Genomic DNA, 14,614 nt, shown 5'->3' with positions numbered 1-14,614 from the left:
GAGGTCTTCTCCTGCCAAAAAAGGGGGATGTTGAGACACATTCCAGGTAGAAGCTGTGATCTCACACACCTGTCCAGGGTGGTTTAACAGTGACAGCAGATGGACAGACAGAGTAGAATACAAGCAGATAAATCCACCTGAAAGGCTTACTCTCTGTGCAACTGATTTATGTTACCTACCCTGTTTGAACCAATAACATGTTAATCTTAGAGGACAAAACTCTGGTGTAAGAAACAGGTTGCCTTTGTCGTGCCTACTAATATTAACCAAAATGTCTAGATTTGTCAAATATGAGGGGAACAAGAGCTGCTGAAGTGATTTGGCTTTCAGGAATTAGGGGTTTGGAATGGCTTCCACCTCTTATCGTTTGTGGGTCGGTCAGAACCCCCTCTTGGAAGAGAACCGTAGAAGGACAATTATCTGGGTGTTTCTCCCAAGAGTTGATATCTTGTGAATCATCACGGTAACAGCTCATAAAAGGACTCCTTGCACAGACAATGGCCAAAATGTGGTCACCCATTTTGTGGATCTAAGGATAGACACGCACTTTGGCAAAGCATCAGGAAAGACCATTGCAAGTCAGTGTGCTTGGGTTCCTGGAGGTAGCAGGGGAGTGGAGACATTTTTAAAGAAAAGCTTCTGATCAGATGACTTTCGTACAAACACTGGTTTTACTTCTCAGCATGCAATCACACACCTTAGCTCAGCATTCAGGGAGGGGGGTCAACAGACTGGACACTGAGGAAGAAGGCAGAAAGAATGGAAACTACCACCTCTGAGATGTCAGAAAATGATGGAGACCTTAATGCAGTCTAGGTGAAGGCACTGGAGAATCTCCATCCCAGATATAAAGTGGTAGAAAAGTAAATTAAACCTTTAATTTTACAGTTTTAAAAGTGCATTAACCTCAGTAAGGTGACAAAAACAGAACAAAATTTGGAAGAAAGAATGTCTACAGATGTAGTGCTGTGATCTTAAACATAACTTGGGTTTTCCAGAGATAGTGTCACTCGTGTTTAGCATATTCCTTTGATAAGAGACCTAACTTTTAGAAAAGGAAATGAAATAAACATCACCTATCCTTGTTTCAGAGAGGGATTAGCTGGATTAGTGAAGTTGGAGAAACTGGGGCTTAGAAAGGAAATTGTAAGGTGTTTACCTGTAGGGGAAATAAGAGTCTCTAGTAACAGAAGAGGGTCTGGACTGGGGATAGTTTGTTATTGGGGCTCCTCAGGGATAGTTTTTTCAGTAGTCATATTTAGGATGTCTGTGAGTGACCTTGGTACAAAAAGTAGATGTTTTCTAGTTATGTTTTCTGAAAATATAAAATACATTATTTGGGGGAGGACCGACATGCTGTGCGGGAGGAGCCGGGTGACCTTGAGAACGGATTAACAGAAACGGAGTAGCAGTGCTGACAGACAAGTTAAAAAAATTCTGGTGTATTCTGGAAATGACTGAGAAGAAAAACCTGAGTGCTTTCATGACTGATATGGCCATGAAAAATGCAAATGACATCTATGATGTAAAGAGATCTCCAGAAAGTCCTGCAAGAGCCATCCAGAGTGGGGCAGTCAATATTGGTGAGCATTGCAATTTTCAGCCTTCACCACCTTCTGCCCTACATCCAAAGCCAGACCCAAAACTGGATGTCCAGACTCTGCTGATCACAGAAGGGATTTGCTGTGAGCAACATACCAGAAAAGAATGTTCTGAGATAGATGGTAGAGTAACAGCTCTCTTAGGAGACAACCCAAATCATAAGGCCATGAAAGGGAAAAGGGACAGCTTCTGTGGTTGAGAGGCTTTCATTATATTGTCTTGACAGTGAAACACTAAGTCAATGAATCTCATGTGTATGTGGGAAACCACACCATGTTCCCCTCTCCTGGCTCTTTGCAAACTCAGAGAACTCTGAATTGCTCCCATTCTAATAAAAGATAAATAAACAAAAATAATTTTTTTTTTTAAAAAAAAAAAAAAAAAGAGAGACAAGAATATTTTCAACAGAGATGGCCAGCCTCTACTTTCTGAACCAGGACTGCAAACAACCACAAGACAGGATGTGCTCAAAAGCATCATGGAGATGGGGAATGTTTGCAAAACTTAAGTCTTCATCTGGCCTAGACTTCAGATGTGTTGTGGTTTGGGGAAAAGTAAGTACGGCGTTGGTGAGATCCTATATGTGATTTGGGTTTCTTTCTGTTTAAGAAATTAACTTGGAAGAGTTAAAATCATGCAGGATCTCCCCAAAGGTCGGAGCTGTTAATAAATCATTCATCTGCATAGCATTTATCTGGAAAAACAGACATTCTTCAGCAAACAATATTACTCCTTAATGGCAAATCTGGTCTTATACCAGCAGCCCTCCAAAGGAGAGGAGTGTGACCAAGTTGAACTATACAGCAAGAGGGCTTATCCCACCCAAATAGAACCAGCACAATTTTTTGCTCACTTTCTTGAATTTCGTACTAAAACCTGAGTTGGTGTGCAGTCCAGATCAATACCGAAGTGAGTAGGAAGCAACAGGCAAATTCTTGATGTCTGGAAATCTTTCAAGAGCTTTTTATTTGCTTGAAGCTTCATCAAAGCAACACACACCACATTTCTCCTTTCTTTGTCTATTTTTTAATGTAGTGGAAGTCTCCCTTTTTGGGGCACAGGATAATGCAAAACATCTTTGATACACTCAACGTAAGTGTCAAAGAGAGGAAAGTTTCCACTAGTTCTGGCTATGTTTCATATGAAATGTTGCATACTAATCATAATTTATTATCATCTTCATATATTCTTATATAAGTAATACAAATCACCACAGTCAATTAATCAATCTGTAATTAGGAACTGACACGAACATTTACTACCATCAGGCATAATTTATATGATTACAGATGATTAAATAAAATGTAATTGAGTGAACAGGCAATTTGTTAAGCACATGTAAATTCAGCCATACCACCTCAGGCTGTGATCTTGTCAGATCTCAATAGCTAAACAGGGTCAGGATGGGTCAGTGTTTCGATGAGAAACCCCAAGAGAGAAACCCAGGTGCTGCAGGAAGGGGTGATGGTTAATAGGTAGCACTCCCCTTGCTGAGATCGTGTTGGAAGCGTGGTGTCTCTAACATGTTATTGGAGAGATGGACATAAGCTATTAAAAGTGCTGTCTGAGCACTTCTTGAGAGAGGTGGAAATTTGTCTTCTGGACTTGGGTTAATTTAATTTCAGGTAGAGCACACATCTGGCCAGTCACCAGGAGGAGACAGTAAACCATGGCATCCTGACACTCGCTGCTCTTCAGCAGAGCCAGAAGATCTGTCACTCCAGTAATTTAGTCTGCCTAACTCAGATACCTCCATCTTCATTATTTAGGGAAGTGGGACTCCTCTTAAAATAAGCACATAAATTCCTCTTCTGCCTAGTGGAGAGGGACAGGTGCTCTTGAATGCCAACCAAGGCAGAAAATGTCCACCTAACTCAGGTGTTCAATCTCCTCCAAAGACATCTATGTTCCTCCACTCACTGGATGGAGAAGCTGGTCACATACATCAGGACAACTGCTTCACTGAAACATGGGCATAAATTGGATCTTGGTTCCAGATGTTTCCGCAGACCCTTGAGGCAGAACAAAGACTACAAGCCAGCCAAGGGGTGCCAGGCCCAAGAACAAGGAAATGAGAGTTTGTTCTTAGCGCTCCATCCAAAAACAGCTGACATCAGTAGACAGTCCCATGGGAACTGCTAAAAGCAACACTGGGAAAGTACTTTTCTTTTATTCTTTTGTATTTTTTTATAGCGTCAGGACCAAATCCAACTAAGTGAATGATTTCTTGAAAAGTTCAGCATGTCTCCAAATTGGTTTTGGTCACACAGCCAGAGAAATGCAAGAGGTTTTCTTTAATTATTGCACAAAAATAAACTTGAATTATTAGGATCAATTTCATTTCTGTAGTCTTAAACAAGAATATTTTTGCACGCTCTGTTTTTAGTTTCTGCATGGCTCATGCCAAGACATCTCATTTAAAATAATTAAAACCATTTGTTTTAATACAGTGCAGCAGTTTCTGCAGTGCTTTGCCTGTTTATTTTGTGTGTGTTTTCCTCAAGTCCAGTGTCACTGCTAGCGGGAACTGGAGCAGATATCTGACAGATCAGAGGCATGAATGAAATCACTCATGGAAGGCAAGCAGGCAGGCCAACTGGAGCTAAAACAAAATGATCTTTGATTATTAAATGGATACTTATGTAGATGGATAACCAGATGTGTTTGACAGTGGATGTGAAAAGCATGGGGGGTACCTCAGGATTAGAGCAGAAAGTAACACAAGCTTTCTTCTCTGAAACAATTAGTGAAATCACTTTCTGGACATTAACAGCCCTGCATGTGCAACATTATATATTGGGTCTGCACAACCAATTTGGGTCAGTATGATGTTTAAACTCTTAAGTGGTACCACTAATCTCCGTTAATCTGACTTCAAAGATGAGCCATAATGCTCAGTACAAGAGACTAAGAGTTGTTAATGCATGTTCCTCAGCTGGAGCACTAATACATGACTCCTGCAGAAAGAGCAGGATCGTCCAGGCTTAGGTGTGAGGGTTAAAAATAAACATCTATTTAGGGTTATCTCCAGAACTGCTCTATTCTTTGGGTTCTTTACACCCAGTTGTGCCCTTTGCCACTGTGAGTGCAAGGATGGCCATGAGGATGTCCCCTCATTTGGGTTATTTTGTTCCCCCTCAAAAAAAGACCTAGGATTGTCACTTCCTTGCACAGCAGATGAACTGCTGACCTCATTTAACGAGGAAGAGTTAGGGCAGAGAGCCATGGATTTACCCCAGAGCACCTGGAATGGAAAAAACAAGGTTGGTCAACCAAGATTTAATCTCAGCGTCATGATTATCGGTCAGGAACGACCACAGAAGCCAGTGAAATGATGCTGGTCTAAAGCACCTAACTGAGAAGAAAATCTCTAGGGAGTGATATCATGCTAGAAAAAACATTTGGAAATTTCTCCTCTTTTTGCTGTTTCAATGCAATGTGCAGTTTCATGACGGATCTCAGAAGTCAGTGTAAAGAGTCACCGCCCAAGCTGAATGGGATTACTCCATGTGTTCCTGATGTACACAGGAAAACATTTTTCTTTACATTCTTGGGACAAAAAGCATCATTTTTGTTAAAAATATCGAAATTTCACCTTTCTTTAATTCCATAAGTTTTTGAAATAATTTCAGTTCTCCTTGCATTTTTCCGTTTGTTATTGAAATATTTCCCAAAGCAATTCATTGAAATTTATCAAAATCCAGAAGAAAGGGGTATGTCTGATTAGTTTTGAGCAGCTTTACTTGAAGTTACGCCTGGGAGAAAAGGTCCTGATTGTGTTGCCAAACCGAAAACCCTATTCTGTGAGTGCTATGCGATCTTTTCAAGAAAGGCATAATCACCTAAATGCCAAGCTGTAAAACTCAAGAGAAGGCTAAATGGTACTTAATCTGTGCCTTGCTGAGACAGAGTTGTCCGGAAAGAAGAATGTTGAAAAAGATCTAACTTAAATTCTGATGTAAAAAATCCTCTGGTTTCAACAGAGAAACAGAGAGGGAAACTTCATCTGGGGTCGTCTCCCCAGATCATGTGCTGGGCATACAACCACAACCAGGACGAGCTCCCAGCCTCAGCCTGGCCATGGCTTTCCTCAAATCAGTGGCAGCTTTGTCTTTGACTTTCTTCTGGATGGTGTCTCCTGTCCTCCTGCCTATTGTGCTGCTCATCTGAATGTCAGCAGACTGTTAAGTAAGATTTCATAAAATTGCTGAAATTCTCACTTGTCCCCAAGGAGTCCACCACAGGAGACAGTCACAGTGAAAAAGTTCCTAGGATCCATGAATAAACAATCTTGTTATTCTCTGCCTTCCTTAGAGATTTCTATGTCTGGTGCTGAAATGGCTTGAGTGCTGCAAACTAATTATAAAATTATTTAGTTAATAAAGGCAGGTAGGAAAGTTTCTAATTATCCCTACAATAAAACTCTCTTACAGCTGTAGGATTTGTCTTACCCTGCAGCAAGGTGGGACCCATCTGATGTAGCTCAGGCTGTGCAGAACCAACCCAGTGGGTGGGATTTGTCTCCACACACAGTCACGCAGGACTCAATCCAGCTCCCTTAACACAAGTGTCCAGCCACATCAGAGGGGATCCTGGTTGTCTCACCCAGCCTCAGCTCTTGCTCCAGACACTACCCCTTCGCAGTCCTCTCGTATGTGATGCTCCAGATAGGCCTGGACATTGCATGTGGCAGTAGACACTTATGTTTTAGCATTCAGATCAGTTGCTTGTGCCACCTCAATGTCCATTGGCTCTGCTGAGACCTTGGACCCCAGCACACATGCAGGCACCTATGTGTCTCCAGCCACAAAAGCAAGACACCCCTCCACCTACATGCATCATCTAAACACTGTGTATAGGCAATGAAGATACCTGTCCCCCAGCCATGGCTCACATTACCAGCCTTGGATACATCGCTCCAAAAAAGTTCCTCAACACAGATGTAGCCCAGACTCCTCAGGCTTGATTCAGCTGCCTAAAGGGCATGTGTGATGATGGATAGACACCCCAGGATGGGAGAAGCATCCATGTGGGGTTGACAATCTGACACAGATCAACAAGGTAGCTGACAGGCCAAACAAGCACACCCTGGAGAGGCTCAAATGACACCAGACACTTAGACCCTTGTTGAAGGCAGCTATCTCAATTTTAGGTGGTCCCATTAGAGGGGTCCCACCATTAAATCAGTGACAAAACTTGCACTGGCTTCACCCAGCCAGGACTTCACACCATAGCTAGTTCCTATCGATTATGAAGAGAAAGTAAGCACAGGTCTTGCTAAAGTGAGATCACATGAAGAGTTTCTTCTACACCTTCCCCAGGGAAGTTTGCTTTCCCTTTGAATTTCTTGTTGCAAATCTCATTTTTTTAATCTACTTTTTGTAGAAGACAAAGGTGACCTCCCCAGTTGAGGGCAGGCTGCCTGGATTTGACATATGCTGCTAAATGACAGTGTGTCAAAGCATAAAAAAATATGTTAGCTGAAGTTTTACATGGAGTTTTACAAGGTAGTAATGTAGACTGTAAGCTGGTGCATTTAGGCGTCTGGGTGGGGAAATGTATGAAAAATGCATGAGAGGTTTGTGTAAGAAATGCAGTTCACTGGTGTTTCATATTCATTATTCTTTTTTTCAATGAAATTATCCTAAGGAATTTTTTTCTGGAGCTGAAGAGAAAGCACGTGCTCAGTAAGTGAGTTCAGCCGCAGATTTCAGGGTCCTTAAGTACTCATTGACACAAGAGGCGACGACAGCTCTGCACGAACCTTTATGGGTCTCTCAGGGTTGTTGGTTTTTTAAGCCTGTGTATTATGGATTTCCACAACAGGTGTTAACAGCTCAAGGCATCTTAATGCCTATTGGATTAAATAATGCACATTTTTAAAATTGCATGAAGTCTCTCCCACCGGGGAAATGCTATCCTTTCCGCCTTTGCTTTTTAAACGAAAATAAAGCATGTATTACAAAAATTGCCAAAGAAATGGCTAAAATCCACTCCCAAAGCAACACAGAAGCTGGGCTGAAATTCTGTGTTTAACTCACTCCTCCTTTACCCGAGTTCTGAGGCTCCTGGGGCAGATCAGAGCAAGGAGTGGAAGGGTATGACCACACGTACGGCCAGGAAAGGTCAGGAGGGGTTATAAAGAATGAGACACTGGGACAAAAGCACTGGTTAATACAGGTAAATATAGGGTCTTTCATACTCTTACACTAATTCAGCCAACGTACACAGCCAGAGCTTTGCTGGAAAGAAGACATGAGTGAACAAACCCATTATTGGGATTGGGAAGAAACTGGCATCTCCTGGCGAGTCCATCCAGCCCCAGTGGAGGACAGCCCACAGGACATGGTGCATCCCACCTGGGTATGGCTGTCTTTGGGTGACCCCCCTGGAGCTCTGGAACCCCCCCGGGACAGAGATGTCCACCCTGATGCTCGTGTGTGGTGGGTCAGACCCAGGGGCACACGGCTGGTGCAGCAGAGCTGAAGGTACAGATCAGACCGTGCTTGGTGTTGGCAAGAGCAGAGTCCAGACCTGAACCTCCTCTCCTGGGAGCTAATGCTCTCCTTGGACACCCATTTTTTGGGGAGCTCTTCTGCAAAAAGCAGGGTGTGCTTTGTTAAAAGTTTGGCTGTCATTCGGGCATTAATCGTGGGTCTAAAAGCGTTTATTAATGCCCTGTTGATAGCTAACAGTGAAGCACTGCTGTCCCCCCCCCCCCTTTGCGATATGCAAACAGTGGTGATTAAGCACCAGATTAAACATCTTCATGAATATTTAAAAGGCTGTTTTTGAAAGTTTCCTGTCCTTTTACACTAATAGCCCCATTAAAACCTGTTTACAAGCCAGTCATGAGAGTAACTGTGTGCACTTAAAACACGAGAGAGTTCCCTTAGAGGAGTGCTTTAACCACGTGAGAATGGCAGCTGATCAATAGGGATCTTAAAGTAAGACTGTCTGCCTAAACCCAATGGAAACAACCCTTACAATATAGATATAAAGAGCTGGCAAGTGCCCAACTGGTTAATTAGGGAGGCAAAACGGTAATAATAACAACAATAATATTTGCTTGAAGGTCCAGCTGTCCTGGTCCTGGGTGTCTGGCTGCCATAGGACTTCTCAGAAGCTGCCTTAAAGATGTTAATGGCAGCCAGGAAAAGGCTAGGGAAAGTTTTAAATAAACTTAACAGCTTGGTGTTTCCTGGACCTTCTTATCTCTTACACATCAGCCTCTGACTGCACACAGTCAGAGCCTACAGTGGGGATGCAGATACCATACGGTAGCTCTTAATAATTCACACAATCTGTATGTTACGTTGAAGTATGGTAGATTAAACACAAGTCTTGTATATATCCATAAGAGAAGAGACGGGCATATTCAACGAGTGCTGTAAGGCCAAAATTTAAATCTGAACACTCTTACATAGAAGTGGACTGCTCCTGACCCACTCTCCGTTACTCACCCTACGTTACATCGCAATCACTTCACTGCCTTGTTCCGAGTTAAGGGTCCATGAAGCAGGTGTCTGAGTTCAGCACAGGAGATAGGTGCTTAAATACCATGAAAAACCTGGGCCTTTATGTCTGTTCTGGTGCTACCAAGAGCACTGGAAAGAAATCTATTGACATCAGTGGGCTTTGGATTAGGCTCCTGCTGTGTTATTAAGTGAATTATTAATTATTAATAATAACATAACAGAAATCACATGTTGCCTTATTCAACCATTCAATTTTGCCTTATGTGGGGGTTTTAGAAAATACAGTTGCCGAGTTTAAATACAAGTGTGGATTGATTATTCAGCCTCCTTACTTATTGCCAAGGAGAGAGTATGCTTACATATGGGTGTCCAGTTTTAAATGAATATTGATTGACTGAAATTCATGCCGTCTGCTTCAGTTTAACTGTTTGGCAAAACTAGAGATGTCAATAAAACTGGATTGAATTTTGAATGGTATTAAAACTTTCTGGAGCCAAGGTAATCATGATGGAAAAAAGTAATAAACGGCTGGAGACCTCACAAGCATGGGGCTTTTCCTACTGCTGTGAAGCCCTCTGGGGCTAGGGGTGTTTAGACCCAATGTTAAAAGACCAGTAGAGCTGCTAATAGTCTTTCTGTTCCTTTGGCTGCAGCAAATATAAATAGGCAAAGTAGATGCTCTAACTTGTACCTTCCTAAAACTTGGCCAAAGGAACACATTTATAATGTTTCTTCAGATAATGAGGTTTGGGAAAGTGCCACCCCTTCAAGTGAGTGGCTGCTGGTTGCATGTCCAGATCTTCTTTGAGTTTACCCCCATGGAACTGGCACTCACCTGTCCTGGATCCCCAAAGGGGACACGTCTCTGCACTATCTGCAGGGGAAGTGGCACTTGGCAGGGTGGGGAGCAGAGAGCTTGGGGAGAGCAAGGTGGGGGTCTCACCATGTGGTATTTTGAGTTAAATTCCTGGGATGGGGATTCATGGGGTAAGAGCACAGTGCATTGTCTAGCCACCTGCATCCCAGTGCCCCAGCAACTTTTATTGCACTTTTCTGCTTATTTACGGTCATTATTATTTACTTACCCACTTGCTAGTGCACTTAGTGTGACTGGAGAGCAGTGAAATTAAGGCACTGATCCCCCCAAATTGTTATCCTATTTCTAAATGATTCCCTTGGGGATTTGTCCTATGGATGAACCCATATCCCCCAAATTTAGCCATGTGAATGTCAGAGTGCTTAATCCAGCAGCTATCCAGACACCAGAGGTGCCTCCGCCTGCCCTACAATGATGAACTGATGGCACTTAGGTTTGCTCTGGGAAAAACTTGGGCAGTTAATACAGAGAAAGATAAATCCACTTGCATGCCTTACACAAGACCGTGCATAACAACTGGTGGCAAAGCAAGGAGTCGAATCAGACTGCCTTGCAGGTTTGGTGTATACCCCAGCATGGCCAAGGACTTCAACCATCCACCACAGTTTTGAGCTGGAACTGTGAAAAGAAATAACATCACAGTAACTCAGCAAAGCCAGGCTTAAAGGACAGTGCCCTGCTGTACAAAAAACAACAGGACTGCAGATGGCTTGAAGGCACTTCTTCAAAAACCCCTCTCACATCTTCTCTGCAGCAGCTTTTTCCTGGGAATTAGGCTGTGACTTAAAAAATAACACCAGCAAAGCCAGTCCATACTATCTCTGTGTTTCTACTGCTGCAGAACTGTCAAAACTAGTGTCTTTGTTTATTACCTACCAATTAATTAACAATCATGAATGAAAGCATATGGGAAACACTTTAATTTCTGGGCCAAACTAATCTGCAATGGTACTCCTTTGAAATTACTTATGTGCTTGTTTGATTTGTAAACATCAGCTCACCAACGTACGTTAGCATTGTTGTAAAATAAAAGGCCTTCCTTAAGGTACCTAATATAGGCACCAACTTCCCATAAGGATAAGTTAGGGACAAATCCTTGCCATTTTTTTTTCTGATTCAGAAGCAGCTGAAGATATTTTTAAGCCTCTTCTCTGCATTTCTCTGTTGTGATGAGGAACACTCATCTTGTGGAGGTAGAAAATTTTGTTCGCCCTGGAGCATTTCACTATTCAAGGTTGGAAGGTGACCCCACAGACAGATATCATGGATAAAGGGAAGCTAAACTGTCATGGAGGAGATGGAATAGGAGGCAGGGTGTGAAGAAAGGGAAGATGGGAATTAAACTGATTTTGCCACTGGTGAAAACTTACTACCCCTGGAAATTGCTACTACACCACTGAAGTCCTGGGTTCTGGAAATACCTAAATGATAATTATTGGGATGGCAACAAAAAAAGAAATAGCAAAGTAGAAGTGATTACACAAGCTAATGGCGAGGCAGAAACCTTGAGCTTGCCTAAGTGAGTGGTACTGACCCCAGGTGGGAGGTGGTGGGAGCATCAGACAGAAGAAAGATCTGTGGGGCTGAGAAAGGCTTGGATCTGGAGGCACAGGAGCTATTTCAGGGGTAGTAATGAGGGCCTGAGGGACAGGGCTAGCTCTGAGAAAGGGTTGAAGTCCCTGGGCTCCAGGGTATGGAATATGAGTTTTTGGAGAAGGAAGACAGGTCCAAGAGGACAGAAGATGGAGGTGACAGGCATACCCAGTGGACATTCACACAGGCAATTTTAACCAGGACCATAATTTGGGGGGACAGGCTAGAATGAGACAAAATTCTTAATTTTTAATAAAAAATTCAAGATGAGTTGGGTAAATTTTATAACAGGTGTAGGCACCATGAAATATGCTGCCGCCTGCTTTGAAAATCTCCTGTGTCCATTACAAAGACTGACTCCAGTGGGTAGATGCTAGGTGCCTAAATTTGACAAACAAATTGGTAGAATCATTTTACTTTAAATGCTTCCAAACTTATGAAAGGAACGGATCAGAAGGTGGATTGATCTTATGGCCATGACCCCGAAATTGGATTGTTCCAAGAGGTAAGTGCATAGGATCCACTCCCTTGGCTGAGTTAACAGTAGAGACCGGAGATAGTTATTATTGACTTGCTTTCAGTGTCACAGGGGCTTTTGGCTTGGGTTTTGACTAACAAGTAGCTGATTTTATGAAATGGTCTGTGCTCAGCACACTATAGGTTTGTATGTGACTGGGAAGTATCACACTGTTGGACATGGACAGTGTGGACATCTGAAATGAAGTGAGGCATCCTACTCTGCAGCTGGGACACTGCAACGTCAGTTCAGCAAATGTCCTTGCTCCGTGTTGCAGAAATGCTTGGTTGCCTGCTGGAGACATGGCCTCTAAACCACCCTGGGACCTATTACTGAACTCCCCTTGATATGGAGTGTGGTGATAATCTCTCCAGTGAGGAGAATGGATGGATGGATGGATGGATGGATGGATGGATGGATGGATGGATGGACAGATCGAATGAGTGCCACCCACTGCATTTCATTATTCTTTCTTTAATGTAGATCTTCTCACTATGATATACGTATTTTTAAACCGATCTATAATATTCCCCAGAATGACTTTTAGAAATAAAATGTCCCATTCATTTCAATAAGTGTTGGACCAAGCTCTTTATTAAGCCAGTAGCTCCCAGTTGGCTCCTGCAGACCACTGGGACCACAGCACCATGAGAGTCAGTCCAAAGCTGTCCACAGGCTAATAATTAGCATCTCTTTCACAGCATCATTACAGTGCGTGAAATTAAAATCTGGATGACAAGGAGGAAAGACAGGCAGCACTGCACTGTCCCAATGAGTCTGGAAATGTTGGAATCAAACCATGGAGTTACAGTATGGTTTCTAAGTTCTTGGGAATCTTTCATTTTATGTAGCTTTTCAGTGATGGTTTTATCTACGATAGATTTTTTTTTTATTTTCAACTGCACTGTGAAGAAGTGAGAGTGAAAGCTAAGATATGAGAGACTTTTTAACTCAACTACATTTTATAAAGTCTCTCTGAGATGCTGGTAGATGAATGATACAGCCTAAACACATTCACACACACACATGCTTTTGAGGTGCATAAATTGAGGCTTGAAGAAGAGGTTGTATTTTTCCAACTTAGGTATATCAACTGAGAAATCCCAATCCAAAAGAGATTGATTTTCAGAAATGCCCAGTCTGGACAGATGGGCAGCAAACCAGATTACCCCCAGGGCACTCTTATTTGAGAGCTCATCTTTAAAATGTTGGTCTATAAATGGCTCTCTGCAAGGTCACACAGTAATTCATTGAACTAAAGAGTAAAATTCCAGGTTTCTGGGTGTCCTCTGCCATGATTGTACTACTATACCCTACCCCACAGATATGGTTATTTGAGGAGTTATTTCAGTGATTCCGTTATCTCAGACCAAACCAGAGAACTCCAGGCTTGAAAAACCAGCAGATGCCTTCACTTTAACTTGATCCAGTGCCCAAAATGTTTCCATTTGCTTGGTCTACTGGGTCCTGGAATGACAGCTTGGGACTTTTAGCACAAATACCTGCTTGGAACAGACTGGTCTGACCCAGGGAATCTGACCTCAGAAGTACCAAAAGCCGCTCATTATATTGGTTAAGAAAAACAATGTAAGGATCTTTAACCCATGAGTCCTACAGACACTGATTTCAGAAGGAAAAATAATTCCCTCGGTCTTTAAAATAACTGTTTAAAAAGAGCAGGTACCTGGTTTAGTTACCTTACCTGCCAAAATAGCAATTAAACTGCTTGAAGTGGCTTTTTAGAAGGAGAGAATTGAAACCTTCCCATGTCTGCTCCAGTCCCTCTTCTCAATTCACCAGGTACCATTAAAGGGGGAGGACCAATATTGTGATAGTATTGTAACATCACTTGAAAATCACACCTACAACCTTTATAAAACCACTGAACTTCCTCAGCCAGAAGTACAGGCTTCCCTCTTTGAAAAACAGCCTTGCCTTTGTAAATTTGTCCTAGATTGCTGGGCCCTGAGTGACCATGAATTTTGGATTTGTCATCCTATTTCAGCTTTGAAGGTGCAGTGCTAACCTGCCTCCCAGCCAGCTGATCCCACTGTTTCTTTAGCTCCCAGTTTCACTTTAACGTCAATGGGAGTCTCAGGTGCGTGGAGGAAGAGCCCTTAATGAATTAAACAAATAGAGCAAAAACATATAGAGTATACATCCATAGCGTGCACGGCTGTGAGCCTACATAAACACGTACATGCATTTATACCCGCAGAGGTACAGGGTGAGAGGAAACAGTAAAACATCCAGATACATTTATGGAAAATGTTTCCTTCATAAAGTCGAGCTTCATGCAGCAGCACAATATATATATCCTCAAGTTCTGCATTGTTTCTGTGCCGTGGTCAAAGAGTATTAGAGGATACATTTCTGTTCTAAATTACATCTGGGTAAATCCAGAAGAATTCCCCTGAGCCACGTTTACCTCTAAGATTTTGCCTACATGGGGACACTCAGGAAAATAACCCAAATTAGCTGAAGGTGAGAATTTAAAAGTGGATTAATTAAACTGCATGAAACCCCTGTGAAGGTTGTTCTTATTCA

This window comes from Strix aluco, chromosome Z (assembly GCF_031877795.1).
Source record: "Strix aluco isolate bStrAlu1 chromosome Z, bStrAlu1.hap1, whole genome shotgun sequence".
Classification (NCBI taxonomy): domain Eukaryota; kingdom Metazoa; phylum Chordata; class Aves; order Strigiformes; family Strigidae; genus Strix; species Strix aluco.
This window is presented reverse-complemented; position numbering follows the sequence as displayed.